This window comes from Thamnophis elegans, chromosome 10, assembly GCF_009769535.1.
Source record: "Thamnophis elegans isolate rThaEle1 chromosome 10, rThaEle1.pri, whole genome shotgun sequence".
NCBI lineage: Eukaryota > Metazoa > Chordata > Lepidosauria > Squamata > Colubridae > Thamnophis > Thamnophis elegans.
Genome location: NC_045550.1, coordinates 4,676,522 through 4,695,002, shown reverse-complemented (window position 1 = coordinate 4,695,002; position 18,481 = coordinate 4,676,522).

The window sequence follows — 18,481 nt, the reverse complement described above, 5'->3', positions numbered from 1 at the left end:
GTTCTAAATTTCCAAGGAACTGGAGGTTGAATGCTATCATAAAACAATTGTATTGTTAGTAATTGTAGCTGTTAGGTAGATAATTAACATAAATGAGCACCAATCACTCTCTTTTAATGTCTAAGGAATTGATTTTCCTGGTGCACAATGCATTTAGATATGCTGTTGATGATATGCAGTTATGTGTTTATGAACTCTCAAAAGAAAAGGAACCAGAGCTTGGGATACAAGATGCCTGTATTTCATATGTGTTAATTCTTAATATGCTTTATAATGAGATTAATATTTACAGCTATGAAAGATGTTCCATTGTAGGTTGTACAGTGCTTTTGAATTTATCTTCAGAGGGTTGCACAGATCCAATAAAGCACTCAGTAGCAATAAAATAGATTACAATGAATTCATGAACCTAGTTTCCTTTGAGAGATGATATATTTTTTTTCTTATGGGTTCTGTTTTTTAAGTATGCATTAAATGTGAATCTTTAGCTCCCCGTACCCAAGGATCCAAAATGGGCCTTTTTTAAGCAGCACTAGAAGAATTGATGTGCTGAGTTTCTTTGTGTCTTATAGTTTTGTTAAGCCAAAAGAGAATTTGGGGATTGAGAGCTCCTTGTAGATTTAAAACAATCACAATGCAGATTTCAAAGATTAACACTCCCTCCATCTCTCTTTCTCTCTCTGTGTGTGTATGTGTCTCTCTCTATTGGAATAATGATGCAAGGAATGTATCATTGATGTCCATTTCAATTACTTACTTTGTTTTTAGAAGTTGACTAGAACTCAAACTGTTTAAATCAGGGTAGGGTTTGACTTTAAGCCTGTAAGGATCTACTTGTTAAAAAAAAAATGGGATCCTGAGATTAATTAATTAGAGCCAGATATAAAATTAAGACTGAAGTAGACAGGTATATAATACCAAACAATGTCCTCAATTCCGCTATTTGCAAACATTACAAAAAAACTAATTCTGATTTTCTAGAGAATTAGCCGTCAAGATAAAGAACAGAGAAGTAAATTTAAAACAATCATCAATATAATAACAATACTTAAAAAAAAACCTAACACATCAGCCTCTGTTTTGCTGCTTGCTTTTTGGCTGCCATTGAAACGGGGAGGGAGAGCATGGTATTTGGGTGAGGGAAATAATCTGTACAGGAGGACTGTTAATTGGGAGTTGTTCTCACCATCTACTGCGCATGTGGCAAGGAGGGGAGTTTCCCGCCAAGGTCAACTGTCCGGCATACCAACCTGATGATGATTTTTGAAGATGTCTCCCACCTGACGGCTGTGATGATATACGATTGGACTATGGACTGGGGTTACCAAGGGGAGGGGAATGAATCATGTATTGATATCTAATGCTTTCGCACGCTTTTGCTCAGATTCAGCTTTGCTTAGCTTCTGTTTACTTATAATCAGTAAAAGTACTCTTAATTCTGCAAAATGGAGTTGAGTGGATTCTTTCTTGGTTAATAAGTGAAGCAGCACCTGACAGGCTCTATTAGATACACTAGTCCTCAATTCTAGAAATATAATCATTTCATTGCAAAAGGCAAACAAGGCCAGGCCAGAGAATGAAGTTCCACAGAGAAGGCCCTGCAACAGAAAAGGATGTTTTCCTAACTCCCACTAGATGGCACTCTTTAATGGATAAGAATGACACCATACCTCCTCTTCCAGATAGTGAGGATGGGATGGATAGACACTATCATGAAGAAGCAATCCTGCCATTAACCATAACTGCTTGTGTTATTGCTTTTTGTACCAGCTGCAGCTTCCAGATGCTCTTCAAGGGTCGCTATGTAGCGGTATCTGAAAATGACCTTGGGAGACAGGGAGAAGAGACAAGATGTCAATGCCTAGGAATGCACTACCTGACACTGTGGTTTCTTCCCCAAACCCCCAAAACTTTAACCTTAGACTGTCTCTACTGTCGATCTCATCCCATTCCTATGAGGTCTGTAAGGGGCATGCATAAGCACATCAACATGTCTACCGTCCCTGTCCTAGCATTTCTTTTTATTTGTATCCATTTAATGTATTCAAAATCATATTTATACTTATGTGTTGTGACCTGGCAGGAGCTGTTGGAGCTGCCACCAGACTCCGAAAGCAAGGAGCCCAAGAGTCAGCCCTGGAGGATATGGAGGACCGTGGACAGGGTTCCGACTCCGAGCAGGGCGCAGAGAGACTGGTTGGCCCCCAGGTGGCGCCTGAGCCTTGGATCAGTGGAGAGGAGACAAGGGAGAGTGATCCAGAAACCAACTGTGAGTTGTTCCGGGATGCATGCCGTCGAAGGGCTACTCGGCGTCAAGAACAACTAAGTAATTATAGGAGGTAATTACGCTCAGCTGTCATTAAGCTCCTCTCCCAGACTATAAAAGAGACTGCTTGTGCCATGCCCTTCTTGCAGAAGTCAACGTTTGGGACTAAAGAGAAACGAACTTGGCAGGCTGGATTGCTGCCAGAGTTTGTTTGAATTGGTGCCAAGGTTTGTCGGAGTTGCTGCCAAGGTCCTTATCTGTTTGTTTATTTGGCTTTCAGCCACCGAGAGTCTGGTCTTGTTATTAAAGGACATTCCATTTTACGCTTGTCTCGGCTTTCGTTACTGGACAGAGGAGGGGGTCAGAATCCTTATGTATGTTATCTAATACATGCTTGATGAAATAAATAAAATAAAATAAAAAAATCAAGAGAAAGGGCAGCTAATGGCTCTGAATGGATCCTCCCTAGTTTCTTGGATTGTTTCTTGGTTTTCATATGCTCAGTTAAGCAAAAGATTCAAGGTGGTTTAGAACACAGAACTGAGCAACAGACAGAATTTGATCTATATACAAATTGTGAGCACGTAATTGCTAAGATGTATAAACTTTTATTGAACTGTGAAATGGAAGAAGAAAAAGTCTGTACGACAAATGAGCTAAGAATTTTGATGGAACCTATTGATGGAACAGTGGGAACATATTGATGGAACTGTGAGAAAATATGTGGTTAAAGGGACTGATATGTACATTGCTGTAACTTAAAAGAAAAGTTATACAAAATGATACACCATTGACACTTGACTCCAGAAGATGTGTCTAGAATGCATAAAGATACTTCCAATTTATGTGGAAATATGGACATGTAAGCGTCATTTTATCATTTTGAAAAAAAGTCAACAATTTTGGGGTTCAGATACTTATGATGATATAATGAATTTTAAAGATCAACATTCAACTGAAATTATTTCTTGGAATGCAAGGACTGAAATACCCATATCACAGGATTAGTTGCTGAAGATGACAGAAATAGCAGAGATGGCAAAATTAATGTGTTTGATCTGAGGGAGATCAAGAACTACATTTATTAGTACTCTGGAAAACCCTTATGAACTCTTTGCTAAAAAAAATAGAAAAATGAATGTATGATTTAATGCAGTGGTGGGTTTCAAAAATTGTTCGAACCTACTCTGTGGGTGTGGCCTCCTTTGTGGGAGTGGCTTGCCGCCCATGTGACTGGATGGGGAGTGGCTTGCCGCCCATGTGACCGGATATAAAGATGCCGACAACACTTGTCAGAACCACCTTAAATTACCTCACAGACAGCACTGGCATGCATAAGAATAGGATGTAAACTTGTTTTTTAAAAGGCATCTTTGCTTTGCATTAAAACAACTTCAACACACGCAATGTTCTGATTGCACCACAAACGCAGTAGTCATCCTTACCTTTCACAGAGGCACTGAGTTTTATAAATAGGAGCATGATAGTGTAGAATAATCATATCCAAGGACCAGTGGTGGGTTTCAAACAATTTTGGAATCTCTTCTGTAGGTGTGTCCTGCTTTCCGGGTCCACTGGTGGAACCTCTTCTAACCGGTTCCGTAGATTTGATGAACCGGTTCTACCGAATAGGTGCGAACTGGTAGGAACCCACCTCTGGATTTAATGGGTCTGAAGATTAGAAAAGAAGATTAGCTTATGGAAAGAACATGAATATGATGTAACATTAGAGAGAGGGTATGATATAAATCTATCCATAAGCTCTGTTAAGAAGATCGGAATGTGCTCCTTTTCTTTTGTTGTTCTATTTTGTTTTCTATATTTCTTTTTCACTTTATTATGACTTTTCTTCTTTAATTCAACATTTGTACTATTATTAATTCTTCTGAAAAACTTCAATAAAAATGTTATGAAAAATGAACCTACAGCAAACCAGTGTCTACAAGGCCAGCTTAAAGAGCTGACAAATATTGGATTTTCTCAATATTTTTGACAGCTCTATCAAGGTTTTGTGACTAGAATCCTATCATGGTGATAAGCCCATGTAACATGTTTAGCAGAATAAATCCAGCTTTTTAATGATTAGGTCTGTCACTAGTAAAAACATCTATTATCCAGAATATAATCTTGGATGAAAATATTGATCGGGCATCTGGATTGCAAATGAAAGAACTCTTTGGATGAATAGGATTGAACAGAAAGGGGGTCTTTTTTTAAAGCCAATCTAAAATCTCAGTTAGTGGCTCTACAAGCAGTAAAGATGCAATGTTTTCCAGTAGTGTACAATATCTCCCACCACCACCACCCCCATAAAGATATCTGAGCAATGGAACAGTCAAAAGCTGGGTGCAGTGTTCAGTATTCTGACAAATATCAAACTTGGTTAGATTCACTTCAGTTTATACTTCAGGATTGGGGTAGGTCATAGGAAATAACACTGGCAATTGTTTGTGGGATTCAAGTGAATTCTTTTCAGAGTGCAGTTTCAGTGAGGGTTATATACATTTATGCAGAGGTGGGTTCCTACCAGTTCGCACCTATTCGGTAGAACCGGTTCGTCAAATCTACCGAACCGGTTAGAAGAGGTTCCACCAGTGGACCCGGAAAGCAGGCCACACCTACAGAAGAGGTTCCAAACATTTTTTGAAACCCACCACTGGTCCTTGGATATGATTATTCTACACTATCATGCTCCTATTTATAAAGCTCAGTGCCTCTGTGAAAGGTAAGGATGACTACTGCGTTTGTGGTGCAATCAGAACATTGCGTGTGTTGAAGTTGTTTTAACGCAAACCAAAGATGCCTTTTAAAAGTTTGCATCCTATTCTTATGCATGCCAGTGCTGTGTGTGAGGTAATTTAAGGTGGTTCTGACAAGTGTCGTCGGCATCTTCATATCCGGTCACATAGGCGGCAAGCCACTCCCATCCGGTCACATGGGCGGCAAGCCACTCCCACAAAGGAGGCCACACCCACAGAGTAGGTTCGAACAATTTTTGAAACCCACCACTGCATTTATGTAACTATGGCTATATATGTCAAAATATATGCTATATGTCAAAATTCATCCCAACCTCATTCACATTCCACATTAAGGAGAGGATTGGTGGGTGTTTTCCTAGCAGCTGGTGATGTTTGGTGAGAACAGAGGGGCAACATATGAAACAATGCTTCCCTTAATATGCTTTGGACACCTACATTTAGAATCATATCCATTTTTTATTATCATATTATGGCAGAATCATGATTGCCAGTGAGACCAACAAATTTTAGGTTGTCATAGTTTTCTGCCAGCAAGGAGTAGTGTATTATACTTTACCTTAGACATGAAAAAGAACCCAGAATGTAGCATACATAGTAACAGATTGTACTCAGTGTTTACTATCAAGAAGATAAATTACTGGAATGATTTAACATGAAGGGTAGTAAGCACTGGGCCACAAGTAACATTAATTTATTTCACACAAGACAAGTAATGATTAAGGATACCTTTTTCAAGTATACAAGTGATTTATAAGATGTGGCTTCAGTTATCTATGCTATTATTTCAGAAACAGTCCCACTGATTTTAAGAGGATTACTTCTGAATGTAATGTCTGAGAAGTGTGTTGTAAGGGCTTGTTCACATGCTTCCACTTGTGGTAATGAGAAAATACCTCTGGAGCTCTGGAATCACTCCCCGATCTTCTTTGCAAAGCTGGAATCGGTGAAATCTCTCATCTGTAAAAAGATTGTTGCAAGAGAAATGATAGATTGCTGTTTGTGAAACACAACGACAGTAAGTAATTTAACAAGTGTTGAACATGCAGTATGTAGATAGTGTGATAGTGTTATAGTGTTCATACAACTCTATAATTATTTAACATGCATACCTGTATAATTATTTCAGATTTAGAAAAGTTCTGCCTAATAGGCCACCTAGCATAATTTCTTGAATAAGTACTATGCTCTACAAAAATGAGTCAGGATTCCCATAGTGGCATCCACAAATATTTTTCTTGATTCTATTCTATTCTATTCTATTCTACTCTACCCTACCCTACCCTACCCTCGTGACCTGACAAATACCCGCACGACAAAAGCGCGCCAATGAAACCGCGGTGAGAAAACCACAATATCATACACGCGCCCACAACAACGTGTCGACAAAACCGCGCCCACAAAAGCGTTATTTAAGTTAAGGTAAGGGTTAGGTTCAGGGTTAGGGTTAGGGTTAGGGTTAGGGTTAGGGTTAGGGTTATTATGTTGTTATTAGTTGTTCGTTGAAGGCGCGCTTTTGTTGGCGCGCTGTTGTCGGCGTGCTTCTTCACTCATTCGTCGGCGTGATTTCGAACTTGTGGTTTTCTCACCGCAGTTTCGTCGGTGCGCTTTTGTCGAGCGTGCATTTGTTGGTGAACCCCCTACACTACCCTACCTCACCATACCCTAATTATTATCTTTCAATGTAAGTAAAATTAAATAAGAATATATTATGCTACTGAGGAAAACATAAATCTCAAGTATAAACTTTATTTTAAAGGATGTTTCTGGGTCTCACATACAGTATACCCCAGGAGCACTCTTAGAAAATAACTGTGACAGTATTCAGCATCTCAGTGATATCTATAGTGAGCCCATGTGCCCAAAAAGAAACTAGAGAAAGGTAAACTAAAATGGCAGAGAACATGCTGAGAGATTAAAAAGGATAGTGAGAAACAGCATCAGAGGTGGGTTCCTACCAGTTCGGACCTATTCGGTAGAACCGGTTCGTCAAATCTACCGAACCGGTTAGAAGAGGTTCCACCAGTGGACCCGGAAAACAGGCCACACCTACAGAAGAGGTTCCAAAATTTTTTGAAACCCACCACTGGTCCTTGGATAGGATTATTCTACACTATCATGCTCATATTTATAAAACTCAGTGCCTCTGTGAAAGGTAAGGATGACTACTGCGTTTGTGGTGCAACCAGAACATTGCGTGTGTTGAAGTTGTTTTAACGCAAACCAAAGGTGCCTTTAAAACAGTGTTTTTCAACCACTGTGCCATGGCACACTAGTGTGCCGTGACATAGTGTAAGGTGTGCCGTGGGAAAAACACCCGCCTATAGTCAATATAGGCACAGAGTTAAATTTTTTTAACATTTTCTAATGGTGGTGTGCCTCGTGATTTTTTTCATGAAAAAAGTGTGCCTTTGCACAAAAAAGTTTGAAAAACACTGTTTTAAAAACCAAGTTTACATCCTATTCTTATGCATGCCAGTGCTGTGTGTGAGGTAATTTAAGGTGGTTCTGACAAGTGTCGTCGGCATCTTCATATCCGGACACATGGGCGTCAAGCCACTCCCATCCGGTCACATGGGCGGCAAGCCACCCCCACAAAGGAGGCCACACCCACAGAGTAGGCTTGAACAATTTTTGAAACCCACCCCTGAATAGCATCAATTTACCTTGTAACGAACGGCTGTTATATGATGTGTCATGCCTAGAAGAGAGGCTATGTTATGAAAATCCTCATGATATGCTCTCAAAATTCTAAAAGTGTTCACCAGCTTTAAAATATTGATTTGAAACTTTAAACTAAAGTAGATTTTCTTAAACCAAGACTTCCAGGTGTTTTGGAACAATTCCTCCAGAAATACCAACTCCTATAGCCCATAGGCAACATAGCCAGTTAGCATAGTACTGGAGGGCTGATATCCTTACAACTAGAGAGATCAGCTGACTAAACAGAATATGAATACTGAAGAGATGTGTAATCTTCCAGTTAATCAGAGTGCCTGGCAGTTAGCACAACATAGCACAAGGATACAAACGTGTGTATTCCAGAAGGTAAGTGTAAATCAGAGAAAAATGTGTGCAAGGCAGCTGCTAATGAATTTAGAAAACAGCTTCTGCTGGATTTATTTGTTAAGTTCTCTGTGATCCAAGATTGTGGCCCCACTTGAGCAGCGCCTAGAGGCACTTCCTCCTAGTACATGGACCAGAGCAAATAAAATGTTTAATATTTCTCGGGGGAAAAAATACAAAATTCCAAACTAGATATATATTACTGGTATGAAATCTCCCAAAGTGGCCACAGCTGATGTACTCAGAATCCAGAATGCTTTACACATTCTTATGCATGCCAGCGCTGTGTGTGAGGTAATTTAAGGTGGTTCTGACAAGTGTCGTCGGCATCTTCATATCCGGTCACATGGGCGGCAAGCCACTCCCATCCGGTCACATGGGCGGCAAGCCACTCCCACAAAGGAGGCCACACCCACAGAGTAGGTTCGAACAATTTTTGAAACCCACCACTGGAGCTGCTGAATTGTTTAATTTAACCACGCATCCACGTTCACTCCTTACTGACCCATCAGTGATATATTTATAGCAAAGAACATTCCATCATAGATGGAAAATAATGGAGCAGCAACAGTCTACATATTTATTCTCAGGAGTATTTTTATTTTGCCGATATCTCTGTTGCCAGAGAATTGGTTTCCCTCTTAAGTGGCCAGACTCAATAATAAGCTGGAAATAAGAGACTTAGAAAAGCAGCGTATATGCACTCAGCTGTAATAACACTACAAAATTCAAAATGATGCTTAAAATTAAGTTCAAATGTAGAATGTCTCTGATCTTCAAAAATATTTTTCTTCCAAATAGAAATGTGTGGAAGCTTTTACGCTTCTCAATTAAAATTAAATAGGCTGCTAAGGAACAGGTAAAATTGCCTTTTGTCTACAATGCACCTGTTAAATCACTTGTATGAAATACCATGTTAAACATCAGATTTACAGATGCAGGATAAACCCACTATCACATGGGAAAATGAATCAGAAAGAAAGAATTTTTTTTTATAAAAAACACACTTTTCTATAACATTCATGGGGTATCCCATAATTACACATCAGTTAAATGTACTGGTCCATTTACTGAATAAATAAAAGATGCTTTACTACTTTCATTGATGCAATCTTTGTAAAATCAAGACTTGCCAAGTTCTGGCTTTGGCAGTAAGCATAGTTTGTCCCTAAGACTCAGTGGTGGGTTTCAAAAAATTTTCGAACCTACTCTGTGGGTGTGGCCTCCTTTGTGGGAGTGGCTTGCCAGCCATGTGACCTTGTGGAGTGGCTTGCTGGCCATGTGTTTTTTTTTCTCTCTCTCTCCCTCTCTCCCCCTCTCTCTCCTTCCTTTTGTCTCTCTGTCCCTTTTTCCTTTTTTTCTTTCATCTCTCTCTCACTTTTCTTTCTTTTTTCTTTTTTTCTTCCTTTCTCTTTCTCTGTGTGAGTCTCTCTCTCTCTCTCTCTCTCTCTCTCTCTCTCTCTCTCTCTCTCTGTGTGTGTGTGTGTGTGTGTGTGTGTGTGTGTGAGTGGTGGGTTTCAAAAAATTTTGGAAGCTCTTTTGTAGGTGTGGCCTGCTTTCCAGGTCCACTGGTGGAACCTCTTCTAACTGGTTCAGTAGATTTGACGAACCGGTTCTACCGAACTGGTGTGAACTGGTAGGAACCCACCTCTGCTAAGACTTAAACAGTATTGCCTTCTAATGTGTGAACTGGGCTGGCACACTGCATAGGGATTGAGAGGATTCTCCATTTACAGTCTTCCTGCTACAAACCTCTCACACTCTTTGGGACCAGATTGGGCCAACTCGCCATAGCCTACTCACCACAGCCAACTTGCCGCAGGACAACTCACTGCAAGACGATTAAACAAATACAAAAGTTAAATTAATTTCAATGGAACTATGGCCAATAACAATAAAATAATATCAATCCAGAAACACAAAAGCTACAATTCAACAAAAAAACTTGGTGATCAAGGCAACTGAGTGAAATGATTAACGTAGCGTTGAATTGTTCTGCAGTGAGTTGCCCCGTGGCAAGTTGGCCATGCAGAGTTGTCTGTGATGAGTTGTTCCATGACGAGTTGCCCATGGCAAGTTGGCCATGGTGTTGTGGCGAGTTATCCACAGTGAGTTGACCATCGGGGGAGGGCCTTCTCTGTAGCCGCTCCGGCCCTATGGAATGAGCTACCCCCAGAGATCCGGACCCTACCCACTCTCATGGCCTTCCAAAAAGCTATCAAAACCTGGCTATTCCGGCAGGCCTGGGGCTGTTGACCTCTCGACCGAAGTCCAGCCCCGATTAGACTGGGTGCATGATGTGTTTCTTTTAATTCTGCTTTCTTCTGTTTGTTTTTAATCCTTTCTCTTAAAATTTTATTTTCTGTAAGCCGCCCGGAGTCCTTCGGGATTGGGCGGCCTATACATTTAATAAATCCAATCCAATCCATGGTGAGTTGTCCTAGACCCCCTTGGGAGATCCCTTTTGGTATGCTACCATAGTTCAATCTATTCAGTCTAATCCCATTCCTCTTTCCACAGGTTTAATTTGTGAGGACTAAAATGATAAACTTCCTCCGAGTATTCTCAATAGCTTAGCCTATACTGAAGTGTATTACAGTCCTTTCAGAATGCATGGGTTTAATATAATATATATATGCAGTTAATATAATATACACATACCTATACACACATACAACCCCCTACCAAGTGGCAAGATCCTGAGTTTTGATTTATCCCATACATCGTAGCAGAATATTTACAGTATATAAATTCCATAAAGTTCAAGGTTTTTTTTTTTTAAAGGAAGCCAAATAAAAAGAATTGAAAACTTAAGAGCTGTTTTTAGATGCCCACTTACCCAGAGGCAAATCAAATGCAAGTTTACGGAGGTAATATAGGTGATTGATGGTGACAAGGAAGTGAGAAAGGCAAAAACACCTCACTCACTCGCTGTTTGCACAGCAGGAGAACAATTGCCGGAAGCAAGGTAGCAGCTTGTCAATCTCTTCAGGCCTGAAGATCCTCAGCTGAGAAGATATGGCTCTTCACCCTGGCAGCACAGCCTGTGAAGCAGCTGCATTTCTAGCCCTCCACTGAGGCATTATAATAGGCTGGATTTTAGACCCCTGATCTGGATTGACAGGTCTAGATTCAATAGACGGTACAGAGTTATGTTTCCCTTTAACTCTTCCATATCTGAATCGTGTGGGATGAGAAATCTTTTTGTTCCATACAAGGCCCATTGAATGACATGAGACACATCAGGGACGTGCAGTCACTAGAGGCAGGGGAGGCGTGGCCTCACCACTCATGAGGAAAAGTAAAGAATTTTAAAGAATTTTTTTAAAAATAATTAAAGCCAAGGTAGTTGCTACCAGATTCTAAGTCACAGTGAAATGCTCAAAATGGTGGGAAAAACTTTCTGCCTGCTGGTAAGTATGCTGGGTTTTTTTCTTTTATTTTTTTAATGCATTTTAAAATAATGTAGGTTTTTAAAAATGTGCAGCTGCTGTTTTTTTTATTCAAAACAATATGTGTAACACTATGATGTGCCATGGAAAAATCATTAAAAACAAAGAACAAAAGGGTTCTTTTAGGGTATTTTCCTGATCAAAACTATAATTGTTTCTGCATGACACCCTTAATCACAAATAGCCAACTACACTTCATTCTAAATAGTTTTATTTCCTTTATTGTATGTGATTACTCAAGTCCAAAAACTGAGTTAATTGGATAAACTCAGCTCCACAATTTACTAAATATACAGTTACAGGAATTTCATGTATAGTATGCTGTCTCTTAGGGTTTATTGAACATAGGAGAATAATATGAGAGGGATTTGATGTAAAATAAGCTCTTTTAATGAATTCAAAATCAACGCAGCAGACAAGACATGGGAGTGGACATAATACACACTTTAACAATATTTTTTTTTCTTTTAGCCATCAAATACTGCAGCAAGTGTGTCAGTAATAATAGCAAGACAGGCATAGGATTTTCCAGCCAGGTTAATTTTACTTTTTTATGGTTTTGATGTTGTATTTAATTTTATCTGTATTAGAAACTTATGAAGGCTGTGCAACATTTTGAGGTGATATAGAGTATGTAAAGGCATGAATACAGTAGAACCTCTGGTCACAACCATAATTCGTTCTATAACTTTGGTCGCAAACTGATTTGGTCATGAATCAAACCTAATTTTGGAAATTTGGCGCTTACAAAAAAAATGGTGCAGAAGGGGAAATCAGCAGTGGAGAGAATGTGAATATTTTCGTCAGAAGCGTTCGTGACCAGAGGTTCTACTGTATAACATCTTCACTTAAGACTTAAGATTCACTTAAGATATAACATCTTCACTTAAGATTCACTTAAGAACTGTGGCAAGAAAGGTGGTATAGTGACCAAAGTTACAATGGCATTGAAAAAAGTGACTGATGACCATTTTTCACACTTAGCGACCATTTTCACACTTAGCGACCGTTGCAGCATCCTCATGGTCACGCGATCAAAATTTTGATGTTTGGCAACAGATTCGTATTTATGATGGTTTCAGTGTCCTGAGGTCATATAATCACCTTTTGACAAAGTCAAATGGGGAAACCAGATTCACTTATGTTACTAATTTATCAGCTGCATTTATTCACTTAAGAACTGTGGCAAGAAAGGTGGTATAGTGACCAAAGTTACAATGGCATTGAAAAAAGTGACTGATGACCATTTTTCACACTTAGAGACCATTTTCACACTTAGCGACCGTTGCAGCATCCTCATGGTCACGTGATCAAAATTTGGATGTTTGGCAACAGTTACAATTTATATTTGTAAATTGTAGTTATGTTGAAATAAAAAAAAATTACAATACTATTTTTGCGTTGTATGAAAAATTTTGTTGCTCCTTATACATTTTTTAATCAAATCCCCCCCCCCCCCCCGGTCAAAGGTGTCCCTCTTTACCAATCTGAAAATCTGGTCACCTTACTGTAGATATGTCCATGCTAGTATTAGTGGATTTTTCCTCATTGTTCCTCTCCACCTTATTTCGCCATTCTTCATGGCTATAATATTAAATTTTTATCAAACTATTTTTAATAAGGAGTTCTGAGAATGCTCCCAAAATATAACCATGAGCCTCAATCAAGATGCTCCGGAATCTAATAGTTCTATATTTCCAAGTTTTGTTTCAGTTACAATACCGGCAATATTGAATTGCGCTCCTCTTATCTGAAATGAGAAAAATGCAGCTTCATTACTATGTCGGGCCTTGTATTTCAGTTGGTTGAAGGAATATCAGAACAAAACAAATTAAAAAAAAACCCAACTCCAACTTTGAAAGTTACTGAATTCTTTATAATCATCTGCCAGTGTGCTACCGTAATTGAGCCAATAAACTTCTCAAAACATGGATTTTTGTATCACAAATCACTTTGTATCCTGCTTTTAATTACTTTCATTATTCCTTTGAAAATATTCTTCCTATTTTATAGGTCACACTGACCTCATTTTCTGCTTTTTAAAGGAATGAATTAGTAAAGGAATCTAAGTCTTCTTATATTAATTTGGCCTCTCATTAGTGTCTGAAATTCCTCCACATGTACACATTTTTTTTTCCAAAAAAAAATATGTTCTTCTTTATCCTCCCCATTTCTGTATACAAGTTTGAGAAGAAAGCAGCTGTTTTAAACTTTTGACTGATGAAAGAAATGTCCTTCTGGGTTCGGCTCCAAGTGGGGAAAAAGACACTGGAGACATGGAGGCTGCTTGGAAAGATGGTTTATTGTTGGACAGGGCCACATGACTTGAGCCCTGAACAGAAAAGGGGATCACATGCTTCAATGTTGGTGGAGAAGAAGAGAAGGGCTGAAGGAGGGGCTTGCTAGGCTTTTTATAACCTGTTCAGTCCCACCTCTCTGTTTCCTGTTCCTGTGTAAGAAATGTATTCTGATTGGTTGTCAGACTCCCATAGGGCCATGCATGGGCAACTCTCTGGGCTGTGTTTTGAATCCAGGTTTAGTTGAGTTCTCAGATGCCATGTGGTCAGTTGGGTAAAGGGCCAATATTATCACGCCTTTACTCCCATCCCCCCTGGGGCTGCAGTGGAGAAGTCTTTATTATGTAAAAGGGACTAGCTTGGCCTTCTTAATGGCCCATTAACAGTGGGGATGGGCAGGAAGCTACAGGCAGCTATTCTGTCTTTTAAAACATGTTTCTTTCTTTTCATATCCAGAGAAATATTCTGCCTTTTCAATATTTCCTAGGATATTTCATTTTTCTGGGAGGGGGCTGGATGATAACTTCCCACAGTACCTGACATGCAGTGGTCCTGATTTTCATTCTGATTTTAGAATGAACAAAAATAGCCTTAGGCTGTTGTAGCGATAGGGGATTCACTGGAAGATTGCCATAGTGTTGTATATCTCTTTCCCTCAGGTGCATGATACATAAAACCTTCCATTCTTGTGTAATGGTTGAATAGGTAGTACAGACATAAGCAAGCATTTATTTTAATTACCAAATGGTTATACTTTGTTTTGGCTATTCTTGAGTTGAGGTAACTGCGTAATCTTTGTCATCTTCAGTCTAAACCCTTTGAGATGGATTAATCATGGCTTGATATAAAGCAGGGGTGTCAAACCCGATTTCATTGAGGGCCATGTCAGGGTTGTGTTTAAACGCGGGGGAGCGGGTGGAGAGCGTGGCCAGGGGGCATGGCTAGCTTGACATCATTCATTGGGACTTCGTTTTTTTAGGTTTAGGTTTAGGTTTATTCGATTTATATGCCGCCCTTCTCCCAAGGACTCAGGACAGCATACAACATTAAAAGAAACACATAATACAAAAGTTAAAAAAAATTAAATAGACTATCCCAAACAAACCCAATTAGAATTGACAATGACATTTTTTTTAAAAAAAATCGAATTAAAATTAACAGTGATCAATAATTTGTTTTGTTTTGTTCAGGCCAGGCTGGCTTGCTGAAAAAGCCAACTTTTTAGGGTGTGTCGGAAGGACCGGAGGTCGGGGATTATGTGAAGCTCTGGGGGCAGCTCATTCCAGAGGGAAGGGGCTCCCACAGAGAAGGCTCTCCCCCTGGGGGTCACTAGCCGACACTGTCTGGCCGACGGCACCCTGAGGAGGCCAACTCTGTGGGATCGCACTGGACGGTGGGAGGCTACCGGTGGCAGTAGGTGGTCTCGCAGGTACGTTTTTGCCACAATGACCTCCTGCTGCCTGCTGCCAGTGAAAAACGGAGCCCAAGGAGGTTGTGTGTGGCATCCCTGGGCTCCGTTTTTGCTGAGAGAGGGCAACAGGAGGCCATTGTGGCTGAAAACAGAGCCTGGTCAGGCTGGGCGTGGCCTCCCCAAGCTCCGTGTTCACTGGCAGAGGGTTGCAGGAGGCCGTCATGACCGAAAAACGGAGTCCAGAAGGGCTGCACGCGGCCCTCCTGAGCTCCGTTTTTCCTGGCAGAAGCAATAACAGACCAGTCCTTCACTGTTTCAAAAATTGTTCGAACCTACTCTGTGGGTGTGGCCTCCTTTGTGGGAGTGGCTTGCCGCCCATGTGACCAGATGGGAGTGGCTTTCCGCCCATGTGACCGGATATGAAGATGCCGACGACACTTGTCAAAACCACCTTAAATTACCTCACACACAGCACTGGCATGCATAAGAATATGATGTAAACTTCTTTTTTCAAAGGCATCTTTGGTTTGTGTTAAAACAACTTCAACACACGCAACGTTCTGATTGCGCCACAAACGCAGTAGTCATCCTTACCTTTCACAGAGGCACTGAGTTTTATAAATAGGACCATGATAGTGTAGAATAATCATATCCAAGGACCAGTGGTGGGTTTCAAAAAATCTTTGGGACCTCTTCTGTAGGTGTGGCCTGCTTTCCGGGTCCACTGGTGGAACCTCTTCTAACCGGTTCGGTAGATTTGACGAACCGGTTCTACCGAATAGGTGCAAACTGGTAGGAACCCACCTCTGGCCAGATCTAAGAATCCCACAGGCCAGATTCAGCCCGTGAGCCTTGAGTTCGAGACCCCTGATATAAAGAAACACACTTTGATTTTGGGAGAAATAGACAAAACAAAGAATAGACTAAGAAAAACTTACTGTATTCCCCTCCTCCTCGGCAGTCAAGTGGAATGAGGCCATGGGAAATAAGTGATTAATTATAGTTGGGGCCTAAGTATAGTTTGAGTATTCTTTCATTGTTGTCTTTTGTTATTATGGCATGTACTTATCCTGCCTTACAATAAAGCCTTAAATACTCATATTGCTGTGGTCATTACTTCTGAATCCAAACATACCTTCACCCAAACCTGCGTATGTATTCACTAAAAGCCAATGGTGAATAAACCAATAAAGCATTATTAATCCTTAGCATCATTATTATCAGTTAAGGCAGGCTTTCCTCAAACAGTCATCCTAATTATTCCCATTTTGGCTAGAGTTGGTTGGAATTGTAACCCAATGATTTTGGAAGGAACCAATTTACCCAAATATTTTGTCTTGCAATGTCTTGCAATGTGATATCTGACTTGGAAGGAACATGATATATGATCCCCAACCATTCCTCTGATTCTATTCTCCTTCAATATTTGGGGTTTCCCTAACGAGATGGCGCAGTGGTTAAATGCAGCACTGCAGGCTACTTCAGCTGACTGCAGTTCTGCAGTTCAGCGGTTCAAATCTCACCGGCTCAAGGTTGACTCAGCCTTCCATCCTTCCGAGGTGGGTGAAATGAGGACCCGGATTGTTGTTGGGGGCGATATGCTGACTCTGTAAACCGCTTAGAGAGGGCTGAAAGCCCTATGAAGTGGTATATAAGTCTAACTGCTATTGCTATTGCTATTGCTATTGCTAATACATTCATTTTGAGTAACTATGGCTTCAATGCACTATTACAAAGAGCACTTCAGTACCGAGGCACTACAGTATAATTTTCCAACTGGTAGAAGTTAGAACTTCAAAGTATGGTTGCATAGAAGCTCAATGGAGTTGCCTACCTGTCCTCTCTCTGTGTAGAGGTAGTTGTGAAAGTTGTAGCAATTTCAACTTCTTTTGAGTGCCAAAAAGGAGCAGGACATTACAGGGAGTGAAAGAAAGTATGAAATAATGATTCACTGGGATTGGAATGTTCAGAATCAATCAATTGTTTTGATAATACATTGTCTAGTTCAGCACATTAAAATTCATTAAAAGCCATAAACAGTGGGGAAATGTTATTAAATTCATAAGAGTCTGTTTAAGATTATATACCATTTTCAGCCTTAAAAGAGCATGACATATATATATAGGTTTAGATATTTATTATCATTGAACTCAGCAGAACCAAACTACTCTAGATCTTAAAGCTGTACTACCCTGCATATATTTTAGAGCAAATATATTACCTGTGTAATGGTCAACCTTATTTTTCTGTCTTCACAAATTACGAGTGCTCTTCCACATCCCGTGCTGGGCTTTAAGTGCTTAATCCACATGGAAATTGGTATGCTTAATCCACATGGAAGCTGGTATGATTCCATTGGAGCCAAGATCCCATGTTTACTGAGTCACTTTCTGCCTTCAACTACTGTTTTTTAAAAGGTCATAGGACCCATTAATTTATCCTTTCGGACATTTCAATAAAGTGGAATGAATGAATGTAGATGATTTGTATTGCTGTATCTGATTTCTCCTGCCCTTAAGTTTAAAGACAGTAAGCCTGAAATCCATCAGAAATAGGGACCACTTTGGGAGAAAGGTAACAGCACTCCTTCTGCCTTCGGCATTTAGTCATGCCAGCCACATGACCATGGAGATGTCTTCAGACAATGCTGGCTCTTCGGCTTAGAAACAGAGATGAGCAGCGCCCCTAGAGCCAGAAATGACTAGCACACATGTGCGGGGGAACCTTTACCTTACCCTGGGATCAGAGGTGGGTTCCTACCAGTTCGCACCAGTTCGGTAGAACCGGTTCGTCAAATCTACTGGAAAGCAGGCCACACCTACAGAAGAGGTTCCAAAAATTTTTGAAACCCACCACTGACACAGAGAGAGAGAGAGAGAGACAAAGACAGACAGACAGACAGACAGACAGACTCACACAGAGAAAGAGAAAGAAAGGAAGAAAGAAATAAAGAAAAAAAGAAAGAAAAAGTGAGAGAGATGAAAGAAAAAAAGGAAAAAGGGACAGAGAGACAAAAGGAAGGAAGGAGAGAGAGCGGGAGAGGGAGAGAGAGACAGAGAGAGAGAGAGAGAGAGAGAGAGAGAACACATGGCTGGCAAGCCACTCCCACAAAGGAGGCCACACCCACAGAGTAGGTTCCAAAAAATTTTTTCAAACCCAACACTCCCTGGGATGAATCCCAACCCATCCCATGCCCTTGTCAATCAGCCTCATAAAAGGAGGTAAAAAAG